The 18091-nt window shown below is 45.4% G+C and overlaps 1 protein-coding gene across 7 annotated transcripts in view; it reads left to right on the top strand.

Moving 5' to 3' along the window:
• LPP (LIM domain containing preferred translocation partner in lipoma) overlaps nt 1-18091 on the top strand; it is a 715450-nt gene that overhangs the window by 434241 nt on the left and 263118 nt on the right. The window lies entirely within an intron of this gene.

The following is an 18091-nucleotide window of genomic DNA, read 5'->3' as shown; positions in this document are numbered from 1 at the left end:
GCTGAAGCTTTAGTAATTGTTATCTTTCAAACGTTCCTTTTTTTGGAACTCTCCATTGTAGGATTCGTTTTACCCTTGATAGTGGTTTTGAAGGGCAAAATCTGTGAATGATCAGGGTGATTGCTATTAAAATATTTCAGAAGCATTTTGGCATTTGCATGTGGGTGGAAGGTGGGAGGCTGACAAGTAAGATGAGATTGTTGCTTAGCAAACCGTCGAACCTTGGCTGTGGATCCTGTTCATTTTAGAAGCGTGTGGGTCATTATTGTGAACACAGGAATTTGTACTCTGTTATGCATCATTTGTCCAAAAGTTTAGGCATTTTCAATCACTGCCCCCCAGTTGTGGAACTCGCTTCCAACTTACATTAGAGAAGAAACTATTTTAGACAGATTCAAGAGTTCCTTAAAAACCTTTCTTTATAAGGATGCATTTGAATTTTAGAGCCCTTATATAGGATTCATGGCTCTTATCTGTCCCCCTAGCCTAGTGGTTCCCAAACCTGTCCTGGGGGACCCCCAGCCAGTCAGGTTTTCAAGATATCCCTAATGAATATGCATGAGAGAGATTTGCATATAATGGAAGTGACAGGTATGCAACTCTCTCTCATGCATATTCATTAGGGATATCTTGAAAACCTGACTGGCTGGGGGTCCCCCAGGACAGGTTTGGGAACCACTGCCCTAGCCTTACGTTGTGCCCTTGTTCTTAAACTTTTCCTTTTGTTTCTATATGTCCTGATTTTAAGTCCTAATATTCAAAAAATAGCAAGAGGAATATATATTTTAAGTCCGTTATTGTTTGTATTTTTAACTTCCTTGTGTCCCCATAATTTTAATATGTACATCGCTTCAAAATTTATATAAGCATTTAATCAAATTTTAAAATGATTCTGTATAAACGTAAGGAAGTTCTTCTTCACCCAGAGAGTGGTAGAAAACTGCAACGCTCTTCTGGAGTCTGTCATAGGGAGGAACACCCTCCAGGGATTCAGGACAAAGTTAGACAAGTTCCTGCTGAACCCGAACGTACGCAGGTAGGGCTGGTCTCAGTTAGGGTGTTGGTCTTTGACTAGAGGGCGACTGCTGGACACGATGAACCACTGGTCTGACCCAGCGGCGGCAATTCTATGTCTTGGCAGAAGCTGAGCAGTATAAAATTATGACAAGATCTCTCCTCAGTTTTTAGGATAATTGCCGTTTATTTTGTTTATTTTAGCAGATTGAAAATAATTATTAAAAAAAGCAAATCTATGGCAGATAGAGAAATTCTGGACCCTCGGTTGATTCACTATTACTAAAGGTTGCTAAGAAGGCTAAAAAAGGTTGATTAACTTGTTGGGTTGTCAATTAGTCAGGAGAAGACAATAATTATAGAAGAAATACACTGACTCTTCTACCGTCTCAGGTTGTGTTTCAACAGCAGCTGCCTGAGCATTTGGAAAATGAAGATAAATCACACTTGCAAAGCAGGGAAAAGGCTGTAAGAGACGTCTAAATGTTTCCGGCTAACAGTTTCAACAATCTTAAGAAATGGAGGGTATAAAGAATCCTCAATCGCCTCGTCGGATCCGCTTGATACATCGCTCCCTAGAAGGCCATAAAGGCCTCCCCTGTAGTGGGGGTAAATGTACATCGTACTCCCTGGCGGTTTACTATACTACTAATTACTTATAGAGCACTGAAAGGCGTACGCAGAGCTGTACACAATATCATTTCTCGTGGCCTGGGTTGTCCATATAGGGACCAAACGCCTTATTTGCTTTGAATCCCTGAATAAAGTGTTTAAAAATAAAAGAAATGGAAGGTATATAATATTTTTGAAGTGGAGAAAAGATTTGGAAGACCAAAAGCAGGAGAATGGTCAGATTTGCCAAAAAGAAACCCCAAACCCCTGCAAACAAATGATTGAATAGTTGAGCTGCCAATGAGGAGATGTCCACAGGCCTACAGTACTGTACAGCGGGTACTAGGGACCTGGATTGGCCACCGTGAGAATGGGCTACTGGGCTTGATGGACCTTTGGTCTGACCCAGTAAGGCTAGTCTTAGGTTCTTATTAGTTACACAGGGCTGGCTCAAGGCAGTGGCATGCCTGGCTAGGGTTACCCAGACATGTCCTTCTTCCAACAAATCGCTGTCAGGCAGGAGGGCAGGCAGCGGGGGATGGGACTAGGGTGGGATTAGGGTTGGGCCTGGGGCGTAATGGGGCAGGGATGGGTAGAACTGGGTGGTCCTGGGGACGAATCTAGAGGTGCGGATTTTCCATTTGGAAAATCTGATAACTTTTACCTGGCTAGCTGGCTACTTGGGGCAGAGCACCACCTCTTCTGGATGCAGCACTCCCCTCTTCTCCAGGCAGTAGGGGAGGTGTATGGGGCAGTTGTGTGGCCTTCAGCTCTGCCAATCCCCTGCCCTGGAACAGGAAATTGACATCAGAGGGGCTGGGGGCCAGCAGATCGAGGCCCCGTGGCCACTCCATGTACTCCCTAATTCCCTGCACCTGGGGCAGAACTCCCCCCCCCTCCCTGACCTTGGTGTGCCACTGAATTAAGGCATTGGCTCAGGGCGCCAAAGCTCAAGGGTACCAAATGTCTGTATCGCTGGTCGCGGCTTCACTGCAAGAGTGTGTGTTGCTTTTTTGCAGGCTTAAATGCAAGAACAGGCACTGAAGAATATTTCTGAACTAGCAGAGAGGGAAAAAAATTCAAAAGCCAGACTAGAAAGAGTTGGCCACAGAAAACATTTGGAAGCTGTTATTTCTGCCAAAGGAGATATTACAAAATCCTGAGCAGAAGGGAATCCAAACCTTTGCAGTCACATCTTCATTGTTTTCTAAATTAGAATCTGGAAAGAGATTACAAAGATCCGTAGATTGCAATTGGCAGAAACATATCTCCGCCAAATTCTGTAAATGGGACCTAACGTTGGGTCTCTAATTGGGTGCAGAATTATAGAATACAACTTGTTATAATTAACTAATTGGCTCTAGCTTGGTAAATATTTGGTGATAGCTGTCAGTAATTGGCACTGAGAAGAACTAATTGGTGTTATTCTCCTACGCTATAAATAGTGCACCTTGCACACAAACCCAAACAAGGCTTTGACAAGGGAGGGGCATCGCGACTCTTCTTACATGCCCAGTTGCCACATGAAGCTGCTACCATTTATGCCAACTATAGATATGGTATAAGTGGTCATGCCTAAAGCATGCCGTGCAGTGGCATAGTAAGTGTGAGCGGCGCCCGGGGCAGTGGCACCCCTCCCTTTTCCCCATACCTTTTAAACTTCTCTGGCATGAGCAGTATGCTGGCTACGTCAGTGTTTGCTCGCCCTTTGACCTCAATGCCTAGGCGCGGGTCCTGGAACTGACGTCAGATAGCGCCAAAAAGGTATGGGGGAAGGCAAGGAGTGCGTACGGCAAGGAAAGGAGCGGAAATCGAATGAGCAAGCGTGCGAGCAAGTGGGGGGGGGTGGAAAGGAGGCGGAGTGCCGCCGTGTCCTTAGGATGAACATGCCCGTGGCGGACCGCACCCCCCACACCCCCTTACCACCCCACTGGTGCTGTGTAACCATGAATGGGATGGTATGGGATTTGCAGTGGCGTAGCGAGGGTGAGGGGCACCCGCCTCCCCCGCCCCCACCCTTTTTGCCACCCTCCCCGCAAGTGCTCCTTCCCCACCCACTCGTGTGGCACGTACATACCTCTTTAACCCCAACCTGCTGCTCGCGCCAGCGTCAGCTCCTCCTCTGACATCAGTTCCGAGGCACGGTTTCAGGAAGTGATGTCAGAGAAAGATCTGATGCTGACGCGAGGAGTAGGTTGAGGTTGCTGCTCTAGCCGGGAATGTTAAAGAGGTGCAGGGAAGGGAAAGGGCGTGCATGTATGATAGTGGGGGGATGGGGAAGGAGCGGGGGGAGGGGCAAAGAGCAGGACAGATGCTGGTGCCCTCACCAAGAATGTGTCCAGGGCAGACCACACCCTGTCCGCTCTTACTACACCACTGGGGATTTTATGTATTGCCTTTTTGTGCAGTTTACATATTATATAAAGGTACTTAATTTGAACCTGGGGCAACAGAGGGTTAAAGCAGGTGTGATCGAGTGGGGCAACTTGCTCAGGAGAAGGGTTACATAGCCGGACAGACAGACCACACTCTGGGCAGTCAAGAAAAAAACTCTTTTATTCAACAGTAGTGCAGAGCCTATTTTTTCATAAGTTTGTGTTCTTCAAATAAAACAGTTAGGCTTTTCCCCAGTCTTTCTCAAACACAAGTCCCCTTCTCCATAGGATGTGCTATGCCCCAAACAGTCTTTATTCCATGTTAGGCAGTATTATGTCCCAGGTCTTAGCAGGCACTAGACTAAAGGCAGAGCTGGTAAATGCAGTAGAGTCTTACCTCCTACAAACTCTGTCAGTGCCAGGCCCTTCAATCAGCTTCTCGAGCTCCTAGGTTCCCTCTAGTACACACCCCTCCTCCTGGGTCTGGCTCAGCCTTTTAAGTTCCCCTGAGTCACTTCCTGGTTTCCTACTTTTCTCCCCTCCCCCCCTCACTGGGAGAAACTCTTTCTCAATATTGCTGTGGTTGTGAGACAGTTTAGCCAGGAGGAGGAGTGCCGGGTTTTCCTGAGGTTTATTCTGAGTCCAAGCAGCAGCATCAAGCAGGGGAAGTGGCAGGGTTTCATACACTCTGTCACAGCAGGTTATATTCTACTTTTGCTTCAATACAAGTAGAAATGTTTTTACATTGTACGCACAGTGAATCTGATGCACTAACATGCATGTTTTTCCATGAACAAGGGAAAAATAGCTGAAAAGGCCAAAATGTGGGAGTTTTGTGCCTGTGTGGGGGTTTTTTTTTCACATGAAACCTCATTTGGGAAAGAAAGCATGCAGTTTGGCCTTGGCTAGTATAGGTTTTGTGCATAGTGTCCTATTTCTGAAAATTTAAATTGAAAATTAATGAGCTGCTGTGATGCAAAACTAAGCAAAGCAGCTCATTAACTTTCAATTTAGCAAAAATGAGTGCATGAGACCGACTTTGCAGACTTGCGTTTGCAAATCAAACACACTTCTATAGTTAATTTGCAAATAAATTTGCTACAGAGGTAAGTTGCATTTGCAGCAAACTTTCCTGTGAAGAGGCCACTATGGCAGGAAATTCTAAGGCTTTAGGTCACAGGTGTCAAAGTCGGTCCTCGAGGGCCGCAATCCAGTTGGGTTTTCAGGATTTCCCCAATGAATATGCATGAGATGTATTAGCAGTGCATGCAAATAGATTGCATATTCATTGGGGAAATCCTGAAAACCCGACTGGATTGCAGCCCTCGAGGACCAACTTTGACACCCTTGCTTTAGGTGATTGTAACATGCTGGATGTTGATTGGGGTATCCCTACTGTGGGGTCTTCTAGAAGTAGAGAGATCCTGGATTCTCTACAAGGAGAACTGTTCCAGCAGTTGGTAATGGAACCCATGTGAAATGGGACCATATTGGACTTAGTGCTTACAAATGGGGAAAGTGCTTATGATGTTATAGTGGGATATTATCTGGCACCCAGTTTTCGCTGCATGGTGTGGTTCAATATGAAGCAGGTACAGAGAGGGCTCATTCAAAAGTAAAGGTTCTAGACTAAGAAAAAAAACCCCACAACCTAACTTTTTTTCAGATGGGGGACTACATCAAGGAGTTGTCTGGGTTGGAACTAGAGAATGACACGGTGACAAAATTAATTACCGTTCCCGTCCCCGCGGATAACCGTGGGAAATAATCCCATGTCATTTTTTAGTGTCTATTTCAGCCTCAGTCCTTCTACACCAGCATTCTTCAAAGCAAAGCTTGTGGGTCAGTGGTTGTGGCCATTCATACTCTGATTCTTCCCTCTCTCCATAAAGAATGACATGAAGATGGTTTACCGCAGTTATCCGCGGGGACGGGAACGGTGATGAATTTTGTCACCGTGTCATTCTCTAGTTGGAACATCTTGAAAAAAGTAGGAAAGCAATGGACAAAACTGAAAAGAGCTATTGACAGGGCAACAAACCATTTTGTAAGGAAAGTAAGTAAAAACAAGAGGAAAAGAAGGCCACTTTGGTTCTCAAAAGTAGCTGAGAAGGAATAAGAGGTTAGCTTTAATAAGCTAGAAAAGATCGTAGAAAGAGGAAGACAGTCAAAAATATCTGGAAAAGTTAAGAGAGGCAGGTCGAGTAGTCAGGAAAGCAAAGATGCAAATGGATGAAAAAATATTGACACGGTAAAATGAGGGGACAAGACATTTTTTAGATATATTAGTGATAGGAAGAAATGCAGAAGTGGTATTGGGAGACTCAAAGGTGAAGGGGAGGAATATGTAGAAGCTGATAAAGAAAAGGCTGAATTGCTTAATATTTCTGTTCTGTGTTCAAAGCTGAATCTCTGGGAATGGAATCGCAGAAGAAAGACACAAATAGGGACAGAGGTGTGATAGATCCTGATCGATTTTCAGAGGATTGTGTTCATGAGGAGTTAGCTAAATTAATAATAATAATCAATTTATATACCGCAAGCCCGTAAAGTTCTATGCGGTTTATAGTAGTTTAAAAAAACAAATAATAAAAGAAGTTGAATAGAACTAAAAAAAGTTAAAAGCCAATAATTAGAGACACTAAAATGATCAAAATAGTGCATAATAAAATTTTTACGAATTAGCTGCCTAAATACTTCAAAAATAGAAATGTTTTTAGATGTCTCCTAAATTTCCCATAAGTGTCAGTAAGCAAAAGCAATTGTTCTAAATCCTGACCCCATAACACTACTTGATATGAAAAAAGATTTTGATGATGTTTAAGTTTACATCCTCTAAGACAGGGGTAGGGAACTCCAGTCCTCGAGAGCCGTATTCCAGTTGGGTTTTCAGGATTTCCTCAATAACTATGCACTGAAAGCAGTGCATGCAGATCTCCTGCATATTCATTGGGGAAATCCTGAAAACCCGACTGGAATACGGCTCTCGAGGACCGGAGTTCCCTACCCCTGCTCTAAGAGGATGTGAGTTTCTCTTATGTCTGTTGGTTGCAAAAGAGAAAAGCTCCATTATATATTTGGGAGCTAAACCAAACAAAGCCTTAAAACAGAAGCCACCAAACTTAAACTTCACCCGCGCCTCCATTGGCAGCCAATGCAGTACTCGATAGGAGGGTGTTACGTGATCGTATTTCTTCAGCCTGACCGCCACATTTTGTACTATTCGCAATCGTTGCATATTCTTCTGGGAAATTGCCAAATAGACAATATTGCAGTAATCAAGCTGGCTTAGTATAAGAGACTGTACCAAAACTCTAAATGATGAAACCTCAAAATACACCCTAACGGACAGAAGCTTCCAAAGAGGAAAGAAACCTTTTCTGACCAAAGAATCCAGGTGGACAAAGCAATGGGGCCAGATGATGTACATCTGAGCGTACTGAAGGAACTTAGAGAGGTTTTGGCGGCTCCGCTGGCTGACCTTTTCAATGCTTCTCTAGAGTCGGGAGTGGTATCGGAGGACTGGAGAAGGGTGGATTTGGTTCTTCTTCACAAAAGTGGGAGTAAGGAAAAAGTAGGGAATTACAGGCCAATAAGTCTGACTTCTGTAGTAAGTAAATTAATAGAAACTCTTTTGAAATAGAGAATAGTGATGTTTCTGGAATTCAGTAGATTACAGAAAGGGTGGTAGATGCATGGAACAGTCTCCCGGAAGAGGTGGTGGAGACAGAGATTGTCTGAATTCAAGAAAGCCTGGGATAGTCACTTGGGATCTCTTATTGTGGCTGGGCAGACTGGATGGGCCATTTGGCCTTTATCTGCCATCATGTTTCCCTTCCAACCATCTGCAGTTCAGTTGTAGAAGATATTGCAATCCGAGTGACTGATCAGTGTATTATATACATGCACTGCAAAGGGAAATCTCTTAGACCCTGAGCCCGCTAGGGACCGAGAACAGCCTGACACGAATGCTGGCAGGGTAATTTTACAAAGTATATGTCATAAGTGTACTATTGAATACACATGTTGACAAGGTAGATGTTCTTGGGTTCTAGTTTGGAGCTCAGGCAGACTTGTAGAGAGTATGTGTTTTATGTATATCGATGGCATGCATAGGGTTACTAGACATCCAGACATGTCTGGGGGTCCGGATGGTTTTTCAAAACCAGGCGCTTTGTCTGAGTTTTGAAAAGCTTCCTCGAAATCGCTTCGGGCAGGAGGGCATGCGTGTGACATTATCGCGTGGCATCCGCACATAGGCGAGAGCAGGCAGTGGGGGCTGGGGCAGGGCTAGGACAGGACGGTGGCGTAATGGGGCAGGGATGGGTAGAAATGGGCGGGCCTGGGGGGCGGGTCTATGCAAAATCTGGTAACCCTAGCCATGCACAGGTTTAAATGGCTACCATTACCCAGGGCATCTGTGTTGTCTTTATATACCTTTAAGAACATGGCTTTTGGGATGTACAGCAGAGGCGCTCTTTCCACCCGCACCAATTCCTTTTCCATCAATATTTATGTTTGTACTGAAAATGTCCCCTAGACACAGAACATTGCTTGTTGAAATTTTCCTGCACATCGCTTTCATCTAATATTTTCAGCTTTTGCTTTGAAACGGGTGGATTGATCCTGATTCTGACGTTATTTGGAATCTAGTCAAGCTTTTATGAATGGTACGACCAAGATGGTCAAGGGGATGGAACTCCTCTCGAATGAGGACAGACTAAAGAAGTTAGGGCTCCAGTTTGCCAAAGAGACGAGGGGGGGGGGAGGGGATGGAGAAATGACTGAAGTCTACAAAATCCTGAGTGGAGTAGAACGGGTACAAGTGGATCGGTTTTTCAGTCCGTCAAAAATGACAAAGACTCGATGAAGTTACAGGGAAATACTTTTAAAACCAATAGGAGGAAATATTTTTTCACTCAAGGAATAGTTAAGCTCTGGGACAGAGGATGTGGTAAAAGTGGTTAATGTCTCTTTTTATTTTCTTATTTTGTATAGACTTTTAACATTTTATGTACGTAACCCCTTGTGAACCGTTTTGGATAAAAACGGTATAGAAATTTAAAAAATAAAATAAATAAATAACTGGATTTAAAAAAGGTTTGGACAAGTTCCTGGAGGGAAAGTCCATAGTCTGTTATTGAGGCAAACATGGGGGAAGCCACTGTTTGCCCTGGATCGGTAGCATGGAATGTTGCTACTCTTTGGGTTTTGGCCAGGTAGTTGTGACATGGATTGGCCATCATGAAGATGGAATGCTGGGCTAGATGGACCATGGGGGTGACCCAATAAGGCTGTTCTTATGTACATCCAAAGCTTAGAGACGTCAATGTTCCCACTACTTCCTGCTCTAACTGTAGCCCAAAAGCTAGCCTAGTATTCCTGGCCAAACTTTCAGAGAAAGTTGTCCTCTCTCAGTTACATGATTTCCTAGAATAAACCAATATACTACTCTCCAATCAAATCAGTCAGGCTTCCATTGCCACCATAGAACCAAGACCCTTCATTAAATGGGGAGAGTGTGGCACAGTGGTTAAATCTACAGCCTCAGCACACTGAGATTGTGGGTTCAAATCCCCTGTGACCCCGGACAAATCACTTCATCCCCAATTGCCCCAGGTACATTAGACAGATTATGAGCCCACACAGACAGATGAGGAAAAATGCTTGAGTACCTAAATAAATTTACGTAAACCATTCTGGGTTTCCCTCAGAGAACAGTATAGAAAACTGAATAAATAAATAAATACTTCCTAAACTACAACACCACATGAGTTGACATTGAACCATGAAAATCACTGCCACTGGTAAATACAAAGTATGCTGCTAACGGTGCGGTCTACGTTGTTTTTACAAGCGGTGGTGTTTCATGGTTCAATGTCAACTCAATGACTAATAAGAGTATGTGAATTTGTACATCTTATCCATCACATTTTAAGAACAAGACTCCTGAGGCAGGCCCTCCTCGGGCTGAAACACGACCGTGTCGAGTCTAACACAATAAAAGGGATTGAGCACCAATTGGTCACCTTCGTTGTTGGGTCTTGCTCTTCACTAGGGACCATAAAGCCTACTACCAGGCCATGCTTCTTTAGCTTCCATCTGGCTTAGGGCTCTCTCTAGCCAGGGGTGAGTCGCACAGGTTGCATTCCTCTAACACAGGGGTGTCAAAGTCCCTCCTCGAGGGCCGTAATCCAGTTGGGTTTTCAGGATTTCCCCAATGAATATGCATTGAAAGCAGTGCATGCACATAGATCTCCTGCATATTCATTGGGGAAATCCTGAAAACCCGACTGGATTCCGGCCCTCGAGGACCGACTTTGACACCTGTGCTCTAACACTATTCCTTGCCATGTGTGACTGAAGTATTTTGTTAGCATGATTTTTCTATGTAGCATTCTATAGTAATTTGGCTCGTACAGTTTTTTCGATAGTGGAGGGGACATTTGTGAGGGGGGAGGGGAGATGGGGGTTTTGTTGATCCTTGTTCTGCATTATTTGTGATTTATAAAATGACAGATGTTTTGTTTATAGTTTATTGTGAGCTTCTGCTAATGACAGGGGAGTCAATTCAGACTGGTTTGTATGAGCTTCTGTAGTGGTGTTACAATACAGAGTTATTAATACTGAAAAAAATTTTTGTTTCTTTTTATATAAAACCATAAGAACATAAGAAGTTGCCTCCACCGGGATCAGACCAGAGGTCCATCGCACCCAGCGGTCCGCACCCGCGGCGGCCCATCAGGTTCATGACCTGTCAAGTGTTCCCTGCCCTAAAAAAACCTATCCTTACTTCTATCTGTATCCCTCAATCCCCTTTTCCTTCAAGAATTTATCCAAACCTTCTTTGAATCCCTGTAGTGTCTTCTGCCCCACCACTACCTCCGGGAGTGCGTTCCATGTGTCCACCACTCTCTGGGTGAAGAAGAACTTCCTGGCATTGGTTCTAAACCTATCCCCTTTCAGTTTCTCCGAGTGCCCCCTTGTACTTGTTGTTCCCCACAGTCTGAAGAATCTGTCCCTGTCTACCCTATCTATGCCTTTCAGGATCTTGAAAGTTTGTATCATGTCTCCTCTAAGTCTCCTCTTTTCCAGGGAGAACAGCCCCAGCTGTTCTAGCCTGTCGGCATATGAAAGGTTTTCCATACCTCTTACCATTTTCGTCGCTCTTCTCTGGACCCCCTCAAGCAATGCTATGTCCTTCTTGAGGTACGGCGACCAATACTGGACACAGTACTCCAAATGCGGGCGCACCATTGCACGGTACAGTGGCATGATGACTTCCTTTGTCCTGGTCGTGATACCCTTCTTGATGATACCCAGCATTCTGTTTGCTTTCTTTGAGGCTGTTGCGCATTGTGCTGATGCTTTCATTGTTGTATCCACCAGCACACCCAGGTCTCTTTCAAGGGTACTCACATCTAGCAATGTTCCCCCCATTGTATAGCTGAACATCGGGTTCTTTTTCCCAACATGCATGACCTTGCATTTCTCTATATTAAAACGCATCTGCCACTTTTTGGCCCACTCTTCCAGCTTCGTTAGGTCCCTTTGCAGGTTTTCACAGTCTTCCGTGGTTCTAACCCTGCTGCAGAGTTTGGTGTCATCTGCAAATTTGATAACCTCACATTTCGTCCCTGTCTCCAGATCGTCTATAAATATATTGAACAGGAGCGGTCCCAACACCGACCCCTGCGGAACTCCGCTCGTGACCCGTTGCCAGTCTGAGTATTGGCCCTTCACTCCAACCCTCTGTTTTCTGCCCGCCAACCAGTGTTTAATCCATCGGTATACATCCCCCTCCACTCCGTGGTTCCACAGCTTCCTAAGCAGCCGTTCGTGGGGTACCTTGTCGAAAGCTTTTTGGAAGTCGAGGTAAATTATGTCTATGGGTTCCCCTTTGTCTATCTGGCTGTTTATTCCCTCAAAGAAATGTAGTAAGTTTGTGAGGCAAGACCTTCCCTTGCAGAAGCCATGTTGGCTCTCCCTCAGCTGCCCATTTTTTTTCCATGTGCTCGCAGATGCTGTCCTTAATAAGTGCTTCCATCATCTTACCCGGAACCGAAGTCAAGCTCACCGGCCTGTAGTTTCCCGGGTCTCCTCTTGATCCTTTCTTAAAGATAGGCGTGACATTTGCTATTTTCCAGTCCTCCGGGATCTCCCCAGTTTTCAATGATAGATTACATATTTGCTGGAGTGTTTCCGCTATTTCCTTTCTCAGTTCTTTTAGTACCCTTGGGTGGATTCCATCCGGGCCCGGTGATTTGTCGCTTTTTAATCTATCTATCTGTCGTAGGACGTCCTCATGGCTTACTTCTATTTGCTCCAGCTTTTCATCTAGATCCCCACTTATAATCTCCTCAGGTTCTGGTACATTGGATGTGTCCTCGCTCGTGAAGACCGACGAGAAAAACTTGTTTAACCTGTCTGCTACCTCTTTTTCCTCTCTTACCACTCACTATTTGAGTCTTGTGCGGATGGGACAGACAGAGTTTGCGGGGATGGGGACCGAGCTTACAGGGACTGGGCGAGATGGGGGCTGAGTTCGTGGGAATGGGGACGTTTGTCCCTGTGTTATTCTCTAAATTGCTAAGGTCAGTTTTTTTACCACTCTTTGGTACTACACTCAGGGTTTTGTAGACCTCAATCATGTCTCCCCTCAGCCGTCTCTTTTCCAAGCTGAAGAGCCCCAACCGTTTTAGTCTTTCCTCATAGGAGAGGAGCTCCATCCCCTTTATCATCTTGGTCGCTCTTCTTTGAACCTTTCCCAGCGTCACTATATCTTTCTTGAAATAAGGTGACCAGAATTGAACACAGTACTCCAGACGAGGTCACACCATGGAATGATACAGAGGTATTATAACATTCTTAGTCTTTTTAACCATCCCTTTCTTAACAATTTTTCTTCTCTTTTTGGGCAAAACGTGACATGAGATGATGTAGATCAGTGTTTTTCAACCTTTTTACACCTATGGACCAGCAGAAATAAAAGAATTATTCTGTGGACTGGCATCGGTCCGTGGACCGGCGGTTGAAGAACACTGGGATAAGTCGTGGGCCAGACCCCACCCATCTCTACCCAATCTCCACCCCAGACCCCACCCCCATAATAGTACTAATTGCACCTTGCACGTCCCGTGCCTCATCTGGAAGCCTTCCCTCCGACGTTGCAACGTCAGAGAGAAGGCTTCCGGTTCAGGCGCAGGATGCCCGTAGAAGCCGCTGCCTGTGGCTTTATGCACTGAATCAGGAAGAGGGAGCTGGCTTGAAGATAACACCGCATAGATCGCACCATGGACCGGCGGTTGAAGAATACTGTTTTGGGCCTGATGCATGTGCTGGCCCTGTGGACTGGCAGGAAATTTCTGTGGACCGGCACCGGTCCATGGACCGGTGGTTGAAGAACACTGATGTAGATGACATTTCCCCCATTGTTTCAAATAAAAGCACATCCCTATCATGCAACCTATGTTCAGATGTGTTTTTTAGATATACAGTACACTGTTCCCCCGGTCGTTTGCGGTCGGCGGTTCGCGGTCCCGGTCATTCACGGTATTTTCCAACCATGAACCGCCGACAAGGAGAGGGCAGTGGGAGAAGCAGGAGAGAGCAGCCGGAGCGCCGCGAGTGCAGGAAATCACTCACGGCTGCCTCTTCCTGCAATAAGTCGGGCCTCTTCCTGCAATAACCCAACATGGTGCCCAGGGCAGACCACCCCTCTCGCCCCCCTCCCTTACTATGCCACTGTATTGGCACCTAACTTAAAACTTAAGCACCTGTAATGCAGACCAGGATTTCAAAGGCCTACATTATAGGTGCCTAAGTCGCTCCCCGCCCCTAAACGCCCTTACTTTGGCATTATGCGCCGCAAGAAACGCACTAAGAAGAGAGGCACCTAGCGCTCAATTCATTTTTGTCTTGTTAAAGCTCAAAATTGAAGCCGATGTATTAATTGAATTAGGCACCTCATCGAATTATCTTCCCCTTGGACCTGTCTTCCTTTTTCATGGACCCGTCTTCCACTTCCTTCGTTCCGTAATGATGACCCCCCTCACCAGTTTCTTTCCTCAGTTTTTATATATTGTATTTTGCTTTCTCCTTTATTGGGAGATGCTTTTGGCCGCCGTAACACTATAATAAATAAAAATACAGAGTAGAATGAGGTTTGACGTCTGCTTGGAGGGAGAGCCTTGACGATACGCAGAGCTCGTCTAATTATCTTTATGACAGGGTGGTGCTGGCTGGCTTCGCTTTTTATGGAGGAAGTGGGGAGATGGGAAAATCCTTTCAGCACCATCTTTAGATGCTCGCCTTAGTCCAACAAGAAAGAAGAGCCGCAGAAGTTTCCATAGAAAAGAGAGAATAATTTGCAGGAAAGGAAATTACACAGCCGCATGGAATCCTTTAGAATAATTCCAAATGTCTTTAAAATGTCCAGCTGAACTTTATTCCTTTTGGGAAAAATAGCTCTGTCTGGCAAGATTTAACCTTCTGGGCGGATTGGCTCATGATTTTAGACGCATAACCCTGTTCCTTAAAATATGCTTTAAAAAAAAATGAAAAATGCAGGAAAGAGCAGTAAATGTGGCAGGGGCAGATTGACTAAAGCCCACCGCGCACTACTTGAAGTAGAGCGAGGATAAAGTGGGCTTTGGAGCATTTAGCACGCCCTAAGCTTTAGTGAAAGGACTCTAAAGTGTCTTTCCTTGTGTTCATTCATTCATTCAATTTTCAATACCGTTCTCCCAGGGGAGCTCCGAACGGTTTATCATCGTGGTCGCTTTTCTTTGAACCGTTTCTGATTCTGCTGCCATGGCAACCAGGAAATGATTGTGTATGCCAAGCCTTTGTGGACAAACTGCTTAAGAGCCACTGGTTTACAGTAATTCTACAAAGTTTGCACACAGCTGGGACACCCAGCCATGGCCTGCTCATGCTCCGTCCACATGAAGGCAGTTAGGCACCTAATCACTTAGCCGTCAACTTCTTTGACAGGCGTAAGTGGTGCCAACCTCTAGGTTCCACTTTGTAGAATTGCTCCATTGTGTTTCCCTTGGTATAGATAGCATAGTGGCATGCAAACAGTGGCATAGTAAGGGAGGGGGTAAAGGGCGTCTCCGTCCCGCCTCCTCCCTTCACCCGTACCTTTAGTTGAAGTTGCTGTTCGCGGCGGTCGACAATGTGCTCTTTGCGACCCCGTCGGCTCTCCCGCTGATGCCACTTCCGGGTGCTGCGCATAGGACGTGACATCTGAGGAAGAGCCGATGGGGTCGCGAAGAGCACGTTGTTGACCGCCGCGAGCAACTACCTCTACAAGAGGTACAAGGGAAGGGGGGGGCGCGCATGGCAGGCGGGATTGGGGAAGGAGCAGGATACGGAGATGAGGGCAGGGCTTTTCACCCTCGCTACGCCACTGCATGTAGAAAAGAGTGGATTGGTCCATGAAGTCTTCCACTTTGATTGGTTAGTCGTACACTACTGTAATTAATGCGGATTGAGCACATGGGACCCCCAGAGAAAATGACCTTCCAATTCACTGCTTTCAATTAGCTTTCCTTAAATAAGAACAACAATTTCATCAGCCTTTCTAAAGAGATTTAATTATTCTCAATCAGTCAGAATTATTCACGGCTTCAAACAATGAAACTTCAAAGGGGTCTCTCCCTCTCTCGAAGCACTTATATGATTTTATAATCACCACTCTAAAGTTCTCCTCCCATTTAATGAACAGTATTTTGCAAGATTTTGGGACTTGTTTGATTTTTGAATTTGTTACAAAATTGATGAAGGCGGATTTTATAAACTAGTGATTATAAAAACACTTAATCACTTCTAGAGAGGGGGAAATCCCTTTGAAGTTTAAAATAGGCAAATGAGGTTTTCTTGCTCCTAAAAATGAATAATTCTGACTGATTATGAATAATTACCTTTAGAAAATCAGATGCAAACATTGTTGGTGTTTAATGGAAGCTAATTGAAGGCTCTGGTACACATACAGTGTAAGGTACAACACACTTTTGATTTTGTATTCTTATCATTATTCAGTCATTATCTCGTGGGACTGTCAAATTAGTTTTGTATTGCTTTGAAAAGCTAATTAAAAAGTTTCGATGGGTACGGTAAGAATTGAGCGCAGGACAAAAGCGCTCCGACAAAGGCGCACCGACAATTGCGTGCAAGATGTATGCACGCTACTGGTCCTGCCTCTTTAAAGCTTTACCATTAGTGCAGTGAAGGGGTATGGGGGAGACCCCCCCTGCATGTACAAGCCCTCACACTTTTGTTGTGGGGTGGTTTTTTTTGGGGGGGGGACCCTCCAAGTACACTGAAAACTTCCATTTTCCTTTCAGTTTTTGTGGTCGGCAGTTTTTCAGTGTAGGAGCCCCCCCCTCCCAACGGGAGCGTGAGGACTTGTACATGGTTCCCCCCACACACCCCTCACAGCAGTAACAGTACGGCTTTAAACTGGCGGGACCGACGGTGCGCATACGTCTTGCGCACAGAATTGTTGGTGCGCCTTTGTCGGCATGCCAAAGTCTGGGTCACCATAAACAGGTATCATCTTTTGTTTGTTTGTTTGTTTCATTTCATTTCTTTTACCTTTAAAAGTGGGCCAACACAGCTTCCACACCACTTTATCTAAGATGTAAGAAAAATGTACCTTTATGCACTGGGTACGTGCAGCAAAATATGCTTTGTCGAAAAATGAATGCTTAGAAATTTAGGACAGCTGTTTTGCTGTCCTAACTGTGGTTTTTTAGCCAGTTTGCGGACTAGAAATTGCCGCCAAGGCCCGTATTCTCTAACCGGAGCCAGTAGGCACCCAAGCTCAGTAAAGAACGCCATTGAAGCAACGTTTTTAACTGAGTTTTAAGACACCTAAAAACTGGAATTGCACCTCCGTAGGCGCCTTAGGCCGCTTAACGCCACTATGGGCGTGGCTAATGCCTAAGGAGCTGCAATTCCCATCAAAGGTAGGCGTTGGAAATGTGGGCCTGGAAAATCCTGGCCTACATTTCCAGTGCCTTTCTGTATCTGTCGCATGATTGACACGCGGTCAGTGGCAACAATGGCGTTGGTTACAGAATCTGGACCTAATTGGCTAAGTTGACGCTGTGTCCTACCACTGCTATAGCGCTAGTAGGGTGCAGTAGCCTACGCAGTGCTGAACCCAAAACGCTTTTCAGTCAGTCCCTTTGTAACAGAACAATCCTTTGAACTGCCTTCCAGGGGTAGGCAATGAGGGCCGCAATCCAGTTGGGTTTTTAGGAGTTCCCCAATGAATATGCATGAGATCCATTTGCATACAATGGGAGGCAGTGCATGCAAATAGATCTCATGCATATTCATTGGGAAAATTGTGAAAGCCCAACTGGATTGCGGCCCTCGAGGAGGGACTTTGACACCCCTGACCTAGAGCCTCTAGAGCAGGGGTGGACAACTCCGGTCCTCCAGGACCGGAATCCAGTCGGGTTTTTAGGAGTTCCCCAATGAATATGCATGAGATCCATTTGCATACAATGGGAGGCAGTGCATGCAAATAGATCTCATGCATATTCATTGGGAAAATTGTGAAAGCCCAACTGGATTGCGGCCCTCGAGGAGGGACTTTGACACCCCTGACCTAGAGCCTCTAGAGCAGGGGTGGACAACTCCGGTCCTCCAGGACCGGAATCCAGTCGGGTTTTTAGGATTTCCCCAATGAATATGCATGAGATCCATTTGCATACAATGGGAAGCAGTGCATGCAAATAGATCTCATGCATATTCATTGGGGAAATCCTAACAACCCGACTGGATTGCAGCCCTCGTTGCCCACCCTTGGCAGTCTATAGCATTGAAATCAAATTCAAGTACCAAACAACACTTATGGCGGATGCTGCACCACAAGCGAGAGCGACTCCACAGCCTTACTCATCTGCCCCACCCTGTCTGCCTTATCCACGCTCTTATCACCTCATGTTTAGACTACTGCAATGCACTTCTCTCAGGCCTCCCGTGCATTCATCTCTCATCCCTTCAGTTCGTTCAAAATGCTGCTACACAACTCATGTTCCGTGAGAGCCGCTATTCTCACATTACCCCTCTCC

The sequence above is a fragment of the Geotrypetes seraphini genome, chromosome 9, assembly GCF_902459505.1.
Source record: "Geotrypetes seraphini chromosome 9, aGeoSer1.1, whole genome shotgun sequence".
NCBI lineage: Eukaryota > Metazoa > Chordata > Amphibia > Gymnophiona > Dermophiidae > Geotrypetes > Geotrypetes seraphini.
Note: the sequence above shows the minus strand (reverse complement) of the source record. Positions and strands in the feature narration are given on the sequence as shown.